General features: G+C 35.3%; 1 protein-coding gene across 6 annotated transcripts in view; it reads left to right on the top strand.

The window, feature by feature from the left end:
* Positions 1 to 14621, top strand: part of LOC120524437 (apoptotic chromatin condensation inducer in the nucleus-like) — a 192656-nt gene that overhangs the window by 34608 nt on the left and 143427 nt on the right. Inside the window, exons 2-3 of one of the 6 annotated variants that reach the window (XM_039746303.1) lie at positions 8967 to 9037; positions 9125 to 9219. The exons of the other annotated variants lie outside the window; for them this stretch is intronic. The gene's annotated coding sequence lies outside the window, so the exon portion shown is untranslated. The remainder of the gene's footprint in view (positions 1 to 8966; positions 9038 to 9124; positions 9220 to 14621) is intronic. 6 annotated transcript variants of the gene reach the window in all.

The raw sequence follows: 14621 nt of genomic DNA on the forward strand, positions 1-14621 counted from the left end.
TTATACTTGTAAATAGTAAATCGTAATAAATATTTTGTTCTGCCTGTTATTTCTTCTTCATACTACATCTAGTGTTGTATTTTTGCAGAACTTTGAACTAGCAATTTTGAGTTATTCTTATTGGCAAAAGAAAGAAGTTTGTGTTTTTTCACCATTAGAAGTTCCTCCTTTCTTTGGATCTGCACCTCATACCGTAGTAAACTCATCTTCAACATTACCTTTATTGCTACCTGCTACTCCGTACACACAGTATGTTGGAATATAGAAGTTTGCATTGTTCTCCATTGCTTCTGCATTATTTGTAAATTCCTAGCATTAGCACTATTGCACAGGTTTACAATGCAGACTGCTCTGTCCCCATTTAAGCCAGACATTTGTATCAATAATGATTGTCACTATATAATTAGGGGGAAATAGCTTAGTAAGAAATCTGCCATTTATAAACATGGTCATGGAATCAAATATGTGTAAAATAAATTGCAACTGAAATTACTTGTCCCATTCAGCTGCAGTATTCACACATGTTGAGTCTTGGTTTACCAAACCTTGTTTCTGTCTGTTATGAAAATTTGATCTAAGGGGCAAGAAACTCAGAAAAATCTTTAAAGTTATTTAAAAAGGGATGATGACCAACATCTCAGTAAGCCCAATTAACATGAAAACATTAATAAATCTTTTGTCAATATTTACAAACTTGTAATTTTTCAACTTACTTTATTACTATATAAAAGTTGAAAAATATATTATAAAAATTCACAGTAATGATCTATTGACATGTACCACATGTAGGAATATATCGGTAAGCAGCCCACAGAATTAGGATTTCAGAACATATATTTTTAAATATGAAACATTCTCAATTATTGTCCAACAGATTTACTACAAACACAGGAAGGAGCTACTTTTTCAAGAAATTACTCATGGCTGAAGTTAGGTAATACAGAGTGTGTTATGTATCGTAGCAGAGTATTCTCATTCTTTCTCTCCAGATACTTGAAGTCTTGACTATTTCCACCCCCAACATACAGTGCTACTACTTTTTTTTTTTTTTAATTAAGTTTAGCAGCTAAAACAAGAACCCATGTTTAATCTAAAGTTTTACATTGACATACAGAACACATAAAAAAGCCATGTACAGCATCATGCATTAATTAAATATGAGTTCTGGAGTGATTAATATTTCAATATCTAATAATTCTTGTGTGACAAAGTAGATCTTTGGGTTTTGAATCACAGAGAAGCATGTTTGAATTTAAAAAAAAGTATTAGTTTATGAAAAGATTAAAAGGTTCATATTCCAGCAATAAAACTAATAAATGTACGAGAAAGTGAAATCATATCCTGTTTTATCTGAATAGTGAGTACTTTAGTGTTAGTTTGTTCACCTGACCAGTCTGCGTTTTTTGTTTTGTGTCAGTTCTTCATAGGCAGTTGGCCATCCTAAGCTTCAAGCAAAGGCTTTCAGAATTGTAAGACAGTGGAACTAAATTATATCTGAATAGTGGCTAAATATTTTATTTATTTTGTGTTTTATTATATAAGATTTAATTTCAGCATTCATCTTTTCTATTATGATTTGATTCATTGAATTAGGTAATGTTTTTGGCAATGTTTTAAGCATGTATTTGTTTTAATGGAATCATTTTATTTGTATGTTTTATTCAGAATTAAAGTACTGAAAATACACAATAATGTATTGTATGTAGAGTTGGACCTAGGCAGTTCTGCAGATTGAGTGAGCACAAAAAACTCCATATTCTCCCCACCCCCCAAGTGAATTTCATTTCATTTTCATCTGCCAACATCCTTTTTTTATTTTTTTAAACTTACTTACAAACAAAGAAAACTGACACGGATAAATATGTATCAATGGTCACTAAGGGTGAGGAATAGTTCTCCACACTTTGGACTTTCATCATTTTCAAAAATTGCTTTTGAATCTGGCAGCACTAAGCTTAATCAAGGTAAGCTTAATCAGCAAATAGCTGTAATTCTTAGCTCCTTAAGTACACGTTCCAGCAGTGCTGTCTCAGGGAATGAAGCTGCTGGGAGGTGGAAGTGACACTCTTAGAGATCCCTTAGCAAAGACAGAACTTTTTACCAAATCTAACTGGGGGCACACACAGCTGTGCAATAAGATCTGTCACAACTAAGCAGCAGAATAGACATTTGTCTTTTTAGCTGAGGTAAAACATGCTGCTTGTATTTTCCAACATCATAAATACACCTTGCAGCCATTCTTTCTTAGGGAGTTTTGCCACTGGAATAGGGGGTTAAGTGACATTCTCAGTCATCCCTTAGAAAGGCAGCACCTTTCTCCTGTGGGATCAGTTGTGAGTTGGTGGTGGTTAATTTTGGCTTGCATTATTTTTTGTCTTTTAACTCTTTTAGGGCTAATTTTTTTTTTGTAACCTCTAAAGCTGAATATTTTTATAAAAACTAACATTTTTAAAAAAAGAACACCAAGCAATTGTTTAACATATCAAATCAACAAAAAATATTTACTTTTGACAAAACTGTCAAAAGTGTCGTATGAGCCTGCATACTCTATCGTTTCACATACATTTTACACAGCAAAGTCCTGCAAAGTCTGATCTTGCTCAAAGCAGCCAATTTCAGTCATTGCCACATTGCACTGCTTACAATACATGTTGCTTTGGTGCCTACTTTTCAATTGTCTGTTGCTGCACTTTCTCACATATATTGTTAGTGTGTACCGTAGAGAGACAAGTCACCCTTTTGCTATCATGCCTTTCCACTGTCACCAAGTTTTCTGCCCGCATGAAAACCGTATTGTCACCTCTTTTAATCTTCTGAAACTTTGTGAACTTTGCGCATGACATTATAGCCTGGCTCACCCCATGGGATTTGCTTTTGTTTATTACAGAAGTGAATAAAACTTTGCAGCAGCACGTACCTATCACCATGCTGCATAACCTGTCCAAAGCCACCAGGGGACAAAGCACGTTTGGACCAATGCTCCCTGAAGTTATATCACCAGTTCTGTCCCATCTCTATTTGTAATACCACAGCATGCTTCATCTTGTCTTTTGTTGTGGGTTTGCACTTTGAAAAACGAGAATGCGATGCAAACGCAGCCCGCGATTCAACAAATTTCTCTGCCTACCTGTTTGTCTCCTCTGACGATAGCTGAAAAGCAGCATCAGGAGAGAGCAGCCTGAAGTACAGCAGCTGGTGATCTATCGTGTCCAACAGCAAACCATGCCGTCTTGTGAATTCGAGTAGCCAGATCGTCTCTCAACGGATCAATGTCTGTGTATTTATCCCACGCAAACCTTGCCATAGATGCATCGGCTGTGCAAAGGCGCTCAACTGGCAGCAGATCCGCTGGCGCGGCATCGGCTGGTGTTTGATCAGCTGATGCCGGCTTCTCACTCTCTTGCTCGATCTCCTGATCACTGTCCTTAAAATTCGATTCTGAAAAATCAGAGTCCGACTCCGTGATAATGCGCAAAACATTGTCTGACGAGTGTTTTCTTTTCTGTACTCGCTTCGCTCCCTTGTCACGTCGATGCCATCTTGCCATTGTTTACATTTCGCAACTTACGCACACACAAGGATTAGTTGCCAAGTCAACGAGTCTAGCATTCCTCCAAGCACAGAGGGAATGCCTGTGACGTGACAGTAAGATTTGTTGCCATTAACAGCTGATTATCGCCCTCTATCCCTGGATGTCGACTTTAGTTGACATGCGCCCTCAACCCCTCCTGTCGATAAAAGTCGACATCCGCTCTAAAAGAGTTAAAATAGAGTCATATTACTTCAGTCTCATTTATTTTATAAGTTTGAAATGTTCTTTTGTAAAATAAGTAATATAGCATCATGGATTTTTGCTGAAATTTCCATTATTGGAAATTTTCAGAACAAGGTCAGACATAAAATTGGGTTACAACCATTGGCACAAATGGTTGAAATGGCAGATATTGGCCTGTCTTTGTATATTTTATTTGATAATATTATGTGTTAAGCCAATATCAGATTATACATTTTGTTGTTGAGTATGTCAGATTTGACGATTGGAGTCGCTGATCTTATCGCTGTACCATGTCAGATTACACAAGTGAAAATCATAGCCCATGTCACATTTACCGACTGAGTGCAGATGTTCCAGTGAAGTCGTGTTTGCCCCTTTTTCTGACAGCCAATAGCATATTGCTTGACAGAGCTGGCAATTTATGAAGGGTTAACAGCTGCAGCGAGTTCAGCAGCAATCTCTGTCCTTTATTTCACTTTTCCATTCTCTTATGGTATGTAAAATACGAGATATCAGACAGACCAGCTTCTGTCCTATTTGTGAGGGTCACAGCTCCAGTGCTGTCTGACAGATTTGGCCCTGTACTGGTGTGTTCAGCCGCAGTCTCTGCCCTTTTTATTAATTTATTTTTTTCTTTCTGTTTAGTACATAAGACATCAAGACAGATGAGCTTCTCTTCTATTTCTAAGGTTTAAAATGTGTGTTCGTTCTTACTCATTGCTATATTCCGTGCATTGTACATCTTGATGAGCATTTATTGGTTTTCAGCTCTACTGTGTACACAGCCTACACCTCCGACTAGCAAGAAACCAGTTGCAGACTAGTTTGTCTCAGTCATTAGGTATGTCACATTAGGTGAACGTCTTCATGGAAGTGCACCCCTGAGTGCTTTGAACTGGCTCACATTATATAAATAAAGACTATGACTAAAAGCCACTGGGGAAAAAATGTCTAATATGACATGGGCTTTAGTTGTTTTGGACCTGCATAAAATAAATGAGCACTCCTTCCCCTTCAAGATTGCAGAGCATGGCAGTGTATGAAAGCAGTTTTTCTTTCCCTTTCTCTCTGGATTTTAAGGGCTGTTTTATTTTTATAAGTAGTATTAAATAACTGCCAATGCTGATTACTCAAGAATTTTCTGTGCAAGAATTCAATTTCTGACTCTTCAAAAAGTTGTTTAATATTAAATGTTTACTTAAAGTGATTGCCACATATGTGATTGTTTTATTTGCCATGGTTTTTATATTTTGGTCATTCTTTATAGAAGTTTTATAAATGATTTTTTTATACTGAGATCAGAGACATGATCTACATTAATGCTTGTCTCATAAATTCTATTTGGTAGTAGGAACAAATCAGACTGTCAGAATTAATTTTTAATGCTTACAAGTGTTTTGTCCTTTAAAATGTAAATTTTAAAGTAAATGTATGTAAGACCACTAGCCGTTTGCTTTAATTGATATCTCTACTATAACATTTATTTCTATAGCATGTTTTCATACAAAGGATGTAGCTGAAAGTGTGTTATAAGATGCCAGACAAGTAGCTATATGCATAGATAAACAAAATTACATAATAATAATAATAATGTATAAATAGTATACAAAAATCCACACTTTCCATAAGATGGACATATAATTATGAGAAATACAGATTTTTTATTTATTTTTTTTTTTTATTAAGTCTTTCAATGATAGTCTGATGATAAGGTCACTTTACCTGGGAGCACAGAAAGAAAAAAAAATCCATTTAAGCTGAAAAAAAAAACTAAAGCTGCAGGGCTTCCAGGGCAAAAGAGCATCTAGCCCCTGCCTAATATAAATGTCCTTAAGTAGATTTTTCTTTTCTTTTTTTTTAATTTTTTTTTAAGGCTTTGTCTTAGAGAATTCAATGCAGTTACTTCTGCACTTTTCTATGAAATGGGCTGTCAGTCCTCAAATGGTTGTTTAGTATACTTGTCTTGTCCATATAGAAACATGGAATTTAGGTGAATTACGTGATATTTTACATGTCACTTTTTTACTAAGTTAACTGAAACAGTTGTATTTGTTGAGTGGTGTTTATAACAAAAATGTTTATTGGTTTAATTGAATATTTCCTAAGAAATGTTAAAGACGAGGAGACTATTCAATCTGTCATTTATTAGTGCTTAGTTAATAGTTTAGATGTCCCAGTATCTTGTCCATGTGTATTTTTTTTAATTTCAGGTTTTGTACTATACAACATTACTATTGTTTTGGATAGATTCCCATGAGCCGTTGTAATTTTCACATTAAATTCACATCCACTCATTTTTAATGGTACCGTTGAAAAATTAAACAATTCCACTGAATCAATTTTATTGAAGTCTTGACAGTTTTGAAAATGTAGATAAGGTTCTAATGTAGTCTCTCCTAATAACGATTAATATGATTTAATTCCCTTAGGCTGTCAAAGTAGAAAAGACACATTTAATATGCATTTACTGCATTTACACAACTCTAAAACTTATTTTTCAAGAAATGTCTCTTTATCTGTAGTAGTAATGCTTATCTGTTGTGGGTTCATTTTAAATGAATATGTTTGTTAATAATAATTTAAGAGATGTATAGCAAAATTATATTATGCGCATTACCTAGACCCAAGATGCATTTTTCTTCAGAGGTCATTTAATTACTCAGTACTGCTGTCTATGAAAGAGGCTGTTTTAAAATACTACAGTACGTGACACATGCAGTAGATTTCTAATTGGTGCAAAAAAAGGTGTTAAATTTAAGATATGTGTTGAACGTCTGGTTAAGTGCCCATCTGGATTTACTCAGCTTCGCTTAATGTCCACTCAATTCATTTACTGAACTTTCCAAAGTCTTGACCCTTCTTCTAGTGTGAGGCTCAAGGTCTGAGTAAATATAAAAATATATTAGCAGGGTGTGAAATTCGGCACAGGGACTGTGGGGATCACTCCTGTTATTTAAAAGTCCATAATGGTTTAACTTAATAAAGAGGGGAAAATCCCACTGTACTTTTAAGGCACAAAAAAAAGTGTTTTTTTTTTTTTTGGAATCCGTGCTTGCTCCCAACCTCCTTGCAATTTTTGTCTAATTATGGAGTTAGTTGAGAAATATAAAAAACAAGAGTTGTTTCTGTTTCAAAACCATAATGATGTGACCAGTCTTTCAGAAGCCATAATATTACCTTTAGTATCAGACATTTGAGTCCTGGAGAGAGTGCATTGATACAGGAATGAAAGCTTTGTATTCATCTTAGGATTGTTATGATCATGGCTACAGTTGTCTGTCTAACCATCATTCCATTTTATAATTGGCTTATCCAGTTTGCTTTGCAAGGGGCCGATGCCTATCCCAGCTGCTTGGTTTCCAAGACAGGCTCCATCTTTGGACAGGTTGCCATTTAGCATACATCCGCACATCAATCTATAATGGTGACAAAATGAGATAATGCGTATGTTCATTCAAAAACAAAATTCATTTAACATTTCGAAACCTCTCCCAGATATTCCTGTTGTTCAGCTCATAATATTTTAAAGTACAAAATATATCTCTTTAATGATATGACATGTTAGATATTAACGGCCATCCATAATTGCAGAGATGTGAAGTTAGAGGGATTGGCGAAAATGAATCAGCAAAGACTAAATTTCTGTTTTTCATTGAGACCAGCGTAATGTTAATTATATAGATAGATAGGACTTTATTTGTCCCCAGGGGGAAATTTGGCTTTTTACAGAATTAGAATCACAACTTAAATGTGCTCAGCAAATGAAAGTACAAAAGACGCATACTCTATCTAAATGGTATGGGAGTGAATAGGCTTTCATCTCCAATTAGCAGTAGTTAGTATTATGATATGGGAGTGCTTCCCAAGTGAAATCCACAGGAGAGGACTCCACAAATAGTCCCAAAACAATTTCCAGGGAGTAGCCAAAAACAAAGCCAAAAGATCAAAATCTAGAGAAACACTAACAACAAACAAGAGGACTCTCCAACACTAAGAATATGAATGAACCAGCCTTTATGTGGAAGAAGGCAGACAGGTGACCCTGGCTTTTGGTCAACCACCTATGGTGCACAAGACACCTGTCAAAACAACAATACCATACATAAAGACTGAATTACATAATAGTGAAATGTTAGACACAACACATAAATATAATAAACATGAAAATAGTTTACAACTAACAGAAAAGACATAAAAAGAAGCATAGACAGAAAATAGTAAACTGTTCAGTGTATAACAACTACTGCCCACACAGTTCAATGCAGTTGCTGTTTTTAGATTATTACACAGACATAAGAAATACCAAAGTTTATCACTAATTTAAGAAAGCATGAAAACAAAATAAAGGCAGTTTTACATGAATTCTGAAATAATAATAGTAATTTTGAATTGACAAGTTTAATTTCACACAGTTAGCCTTTCAAGTTAGAACAAATCTATAAAAGGAGAAAGTTACGTAGAAAATTAAAACATCAGGTGTTTGTGATATTTGAAGTGAATGGATTCACCTTGTCTATTGAATATTACTTTTTATGAGTATTATTAAACAGCTACTGTCTTCTCCATATACTGATGCAATCATAATTCTGACCGCAAATGTGACAAACCTGGCAAAGTGACTTCTTTGAAACCTGGCTTGAAAAGAGTATTGTTCCATAATAGTTTGCATAAATGAAAATATGTTGTATCAAATTGGTATTCAGTAATTAATGTGGTACTGAAATAATAATGGCTCGATTTTAATTTAATTTTTTTTTTTTTTATTGTTACTGGAGAGACATGTGCCCCTATTAAGACAGGTTAGGTATTCCATTATAATTATATAATTCTTTATAAACCGTTTGCTCAACCCAAAGTTGTCTTATCAGGGAAATTCCTGCTTCACAGTCACACATGAAATTCAATCACTGATTTAGTTACGTTGGAATTAGATTTTTTTTTAACGTAGAAATGTTTTATCAAGTTTGTTTCCTTGGTAATCCACTTTAATGTACATTTATTTTAAATGTATGCATGGTTGAAGATTGCCATCTTAATAAATGTTTAGATATTTTAGTGATTTAGCTGCAGTATACTTTGGAATTCTTAATTAATACTGTGTGTATAATTATTTCATATAGAGTAGAATAACTTGAATTCATATCTAATTGAGCACTGTGTTGTTTCATTCCCCCTACCCCATTATCTGCAGGATGAGGTAAAGCCCTGATCAAGTTTTAGGCAGGCTGCAGGATGATCAACAGAAATAGAATAAAACAATAGGTAAGGAGTAAGAAATTTCGGGGTGAGTCATGAAATACCCATGAATGGAATTCAGCCGTTCTCAGCATAAAAAAATATTTCTTTCAGCTTGTGCTGAACCTCGCATAATATACTCTTCCTGGCTTTGAGTCGCTGACTGGAGGGAGAACGCAAGCTTGTGTCTTCAGGATTCTTGTATCCGGGTACGTTCTGTGCATCCTATTTTGTGGTCTTGCCCACCTATAATATATTGCACTTTTTTCAACTTTTGAAGAATTCTTTGAGACTCGCTAAAGTACTTTTTTGTTGATTACTGAGCTTGGTAAAATTTGAAAAGCCAGTAGCCAGATAAAACTTGCCATATTGTGTATAATTCATATTTCTGTGCTCTAACAAAGGTAACCTTCCTTTGTCAACTGACAACCATGTGTCATTTTTCATGATTGTTTTCTGAAAAGCATATGAAATACTCCTTATTATTAATTTGTATTATGGCTCTTGCCCCATAAGTAGACAGATGGAAATATTATTTTTTGCAGAAGGTGACTATATTTAGCTGCAAGTACTGTTTTTTTTTTTTTTCAGGAAAAATAGATGATGTGAGTATTTTGGTTTTCTACCACAGATTAGTCTTTGATTTTACTGAAAGTGAATCCTATTAATGTCTTATTACAAAGATGCAGGTTGAAAATGATTTATGCATTACTAATCTATTTACTGTATATTTCTGGATATTTTCAAGTATTATTTACCAGCTTTTCAGAGTATGGAGGCTAGGTATAATTCCAAGATTGCTTCCTTTTCCTGGTTTATTTATCCATATATTCGATGTGCATTTGGTGCTGGTGAACTGAATAAAAACAGAAACTACTAGATATTGAATTTGCTTACCAGTGATTACAGGAAGCTGGATTTAAATATTTATGATATATACAGTGGTGCTTGAAAGTTTGTGAACCCTTTAGAATTTTCTATATTTCTGCATAAATATGACCTAAAACATCATCAGATTTTCACTCAAGTCCTAAAAGTAGATAAAGAGAAACCAATTAAACAAATGAGAAAAAAATATTATACTTGGTCATTTATTTATTAAGGAAAGTGATCGAATATTACATATTTGTGAGTGGCAAAAGTATGTGAATCTTTGCTTTCAGTATCTGGTGTGACCCCCCTTTGCAGCAATAACTGCAACTAAACGTTTCCGGTAACTTTTGATCATTCCTGCACACCAGCTTAGAGGAGTTTTAGCCTATTCCTCTGTACAGAACAGCTTCAATTCTGGGATGTTGGTGGGTTTCCTCACATTAACTGCTTGCTGCAGGTCCTTCCACAACATTTCGATTGGATTAAGGTCAGGATTTTAACTTGGCCATTCCAAAACATTAACTTTATTCTTCTTTTACCATTCTTTGGTAGAACGACTTGTGTGCTTAGGGTCGTTGTCTTGCTGCATGACCCACCTTCTCTTGAGATTCAGTTCATGGACAGATGTCCTGACATTTTCCTTTAGAATTCTCTGATATAATTCAGAATTCATTGTTCCGTCAATGAAGGCAAGCCGTCCTGGTCCAGATGCAGCAAAACAGGCCCAAACCATGATACTACCACCACCATGTTTCACAGAAGGGATAAGGTTCTTATGCTGGAATGCAGTGTTTTCCTTTCTCCAAACATAACGCTTTTCATTTAAACCAAAAAGTTCTATTTTGGTCTCATCTGTCCACAAAACATTCTTCCAATAGCCTTCTGGTTTGTCCACGTGATCTTTAGCAAACTGCAAACAAGCAGCAATTTTTTTTTGGAGAGCAGTGGCTTTCATGGCAACCCTGCCATGCACACCATTGTTGTTCAGTGTTCTCCTGATGGTGGACTCATGAACATGAACATTAGCCAATGTGAGAGAGGCCTTCAGTTGCTTAGAAGTTATCCTGGGGTCCTTTGTGACCTCGCCGACTATTACACGCCTTGCTCTTGGAGTGATCTTTGTTGGTCGACCACTCCTGGGGAGGGTAACAATGGTCTTGAATTTCCTCCATTTGTACAGTAATCCCTCGCTATATTGCGCTTTGACTTTCGCGGCTTCACTCCATCGCGGATTTTAAATGTAAGCATATCTAAATATATATCACGGATTTTTCGCTGGTTCGCGGATTTCTGTGGACAATGGGTCTTTTAATTTATGGTACATGCTTCCTCAGTTTGTTTGCTCAGTTGATTTCATACAAGGGACGCTATTGGCGGATGGCTGAGAAGCTACCCAATCAGAGCACGTATTACATATTAAATAAAACTCCTCAATGATATACGATATGCTTCTCGCGTGCTGCTTCGCACACTTAAATGCTCTAACAGCCCGTATTGATTTTTCATTGTTTGCCTTTCTCTGTGTCTCACTCTCTGACAAATACAGGCAGATACTTATCCATCATGCAATACCATCAGGGAGACGTATGATTGGCCCCATTATCTGCTCCTGACGGAGGGGGTGTGAGCAGAGGGGCTGTTTGCACAGTGGCTGTTTGCTTAATAGATACGGACGTGCCTGTAAAAAAAATGCTGAAAGGCTACCTTTACATTGATCCCTTCAATACGCCGCTTTATCGCAGTGCTTGCATACTTAAAAGCGCAACAGCCCTATTGATTTTTGATTGTTTACTTTACTCTCACTATCTGACATTCTCTGCTCCTGGTGGCGCACCTTGAAGAGAAAGATCTGTTTGCATTCTTTTAATTGTAAAAAGAACTGTCATCTCTGTCTTGTCATGGAGCACAGTTTAAACTTTTGACTAAAGTTTGTTACTTCATGTCTAGAGGGCTCTAATAATGTTAAAAAAACGTATTTAGAAGGTCTTAAACAGGTTTTCAATGCTGTGAAAATATTAGATTTATAAATAAAGAATCCTACTTCTTGGAAATCCATTTATCTGTCTGGAGCGGATCAACCGCTATAAACGAGGGTTTACTGTATAACTGTGCGGAGAATATTTATAAACAGTGTGGGAGAGTTTCTAAGAGCTTAATATATATAAAAATAACCATACAAACATATGGTCTCTACTTCGCGGATTTTCACCTATTGCGGGGGGTCTGGAGCATAACCCGCGATCGAGGAGGGATTACTGTATACAATATGTCTGACTGTGGATTGGTGGAGTCCAAAATCTTTAGAGATGTTTTTGTAACCTTTTCCAGCCAGCTGAGCATCAACATCTCTTTTTCTGAGGTCCTAGGAAATCTCCTTTGTTTGTGTCATGATACACTTCCACAAACCTATGTTGTGAAGAGCAGACTTTGATAGATCCCTGTTCTTTAAATAACACAGGGTGCCCACTCACACCTGATTGTCATCCCATTGATTGAAAACACCGGACTCGAATTTCACCTTCAAACTAACTGCTAATCCTAGAGGTTCACATACTTTTGCCACTCACAAATATGTAATTTTCAATCATTTTCCTCAATAAATAAATGACCAAGTATAATATTTATGCCTCATTTGTTTAACTGGTTACTCTTGATCTACTTTTAAGACTTGAGTGAAAATCTGATGATGATTTAGGTCATAGTTATACAGAAATATAGAAAATTCTAAAGGGTTCACAAACTTTCAAGCACCACTGTAGAGTTGGAGTAAAATTTTCATTAGTAAAGAGAACAGTACAAGTGTCATTTTCAAACAAAGGGAGAGTTGCTTATTTTATTCACATTTTTATTTTTTTATATGGAGACTTTATAACTGAAATACCACCGAGGCCCATTGCAAGTACAGAAATATGAATGTTTGCAGTTGGAACACGAGCAGTTAAGTGAATTTTGTCACACTCTGAAAAGGATATTAATCTAGCATTCTTTGACTTGAAAGGTGTGATTCACAAATTGGCCTACCAGAAATTGGTATTGGCTGTTTTTGCTGTTTAGAAATAATCAGAAAATGTTTTCTAATGGTCAGTATTTTTCATGTTATAAGACTAATAAAGAAAGCCTACATCATGTTCAAGCGGCCACTGTTTGGATTCGGTAGTCTGACTTTTAATGTCTTTTAAAAAATAAGGAAAGTTTCAATTTTATTTTAGCTGCTGACCAGAATTACACAGTTTGAAGTAGCAGTGTACTTTTCTTGAGTGTTAATTTAATTAATTGGAAGTAGTGTTTAATAATGACAAAATGTAAATGTGTGAGTAACTACAGATGTACTCTTATGGTATGTTTTTTTGATAAATAGAAAGAATAGATTAAACATGCTAGTTCGGTCTTGTTAAATAAATTTGGGAGTTTAAGTGAAGTGAGAGTGGATGTTTTGGGGTTTTTAAAAATATTTAATTTAAGCAGCTTGTTTTTGTATTTTAATGGTATACAGTACATTAGTCTGTCACCAGTAAATGCTGTATGGCTGAGGTAATTTCCATGGTGGCAACTGTTCCCTTGCACAAATATTTCTATAGACCAGTATGTGTTTTATTTAATTGAATTTCACAACTCATTTATTTGATGATAGTTTCACAAAATCTGATCTTTTTTAACTTAAATTTTAAGTTATGCTAATTTTGATGAGCTGAAATAGTATAGACACAGGTGTGGTTCATTTTCAGAAAGCCCCGTGCTTTAAAGAAATACTCCACCCAAAAATATTCCTTATGTTACCCCATGTAGTTTGTTATGGTGGCTGAGAACAATTTTTATCTCACATTTTCATTTAGAAAAGGCAAAAACTGAACAATGGCAAATGTTGTGAAAAAAGAAAGAAAATCATCATGTAACTCATGCTGCACGAACCACAGGTCTTTTTTCCATTTGTATTTTCAGAATATGCATTTGTGAATACAGTAATCCCTCCTCGATCGCGGGGGTTGCATTCCAGACCCCCCCACGATAGGTGAAAATCCGCGAAGTAGAAACCATATGTTTGTATGGTTATTTTTATATATATATATTTTAAGCCCTTATAAACTCTCCCACGCTGTTTATAAATATTCCCCGCAGAGTTATACAGCATAATCCCTTTGTATTCTCAGATATTAGGTAAGATTCATTGAAATTATGTATATAAACACACTGTTTATATACAGTAAAACCTAAATATTATTTTAAAGATATTGAGTGTCTCCGATATCACATATGTTACAGCCATTATGATAGACAGGCCACCAGCAATAAATACGTAAAATGCAAAAAAAAATAGTATACAGTAAATGTGTGTACAGTGTCACTAAACGTACGTACATGTACTAAGTACTGTAAGTAGAAAATTAATTATGGTTACTCACCAACAATGACACGATGACTTGTCCGATAACAATGAGTTTTATTTTACTGCACAACAAAGGAGAGCGTTACAGCCCTTAAAGGAGCCACTTCAGGCGATTGTGTAGCACTGCCGTAGTTCTTCTTCTGACAGTCTTCAATCCAAATCCCTAAAGCAGATTCCGTCCAGATTACTGCCTTATTACATCCACTTACAACTTGTTTTGCACCCTGGTTAAAAGGACACTGCGGCCGTAGATCTTATATTCCTTTCCTATTTTTTTAAATAAAAAGAATCGTAGCCTTCAACAAATCCAAAGCGCTTACCTTTTCGCAATCGTTAACATCTTCCGTTTTGCTT

This window comes from Polypterus senegalus, chromosome 1 (genome assembly GCF_016835505.1).
Source record: "Polypterus senegalus isolate Bchr_013 chromosome 1, ASM1683550v1, whole genome shotgun sequence".
In the NCBI taxonomy this organism is placed as follows: Eukaryota; Metazoa; Chordata; class Cladistia; order Polypteriformes; family Polypteridae; genus Polypterus; species Polypterus senegalus.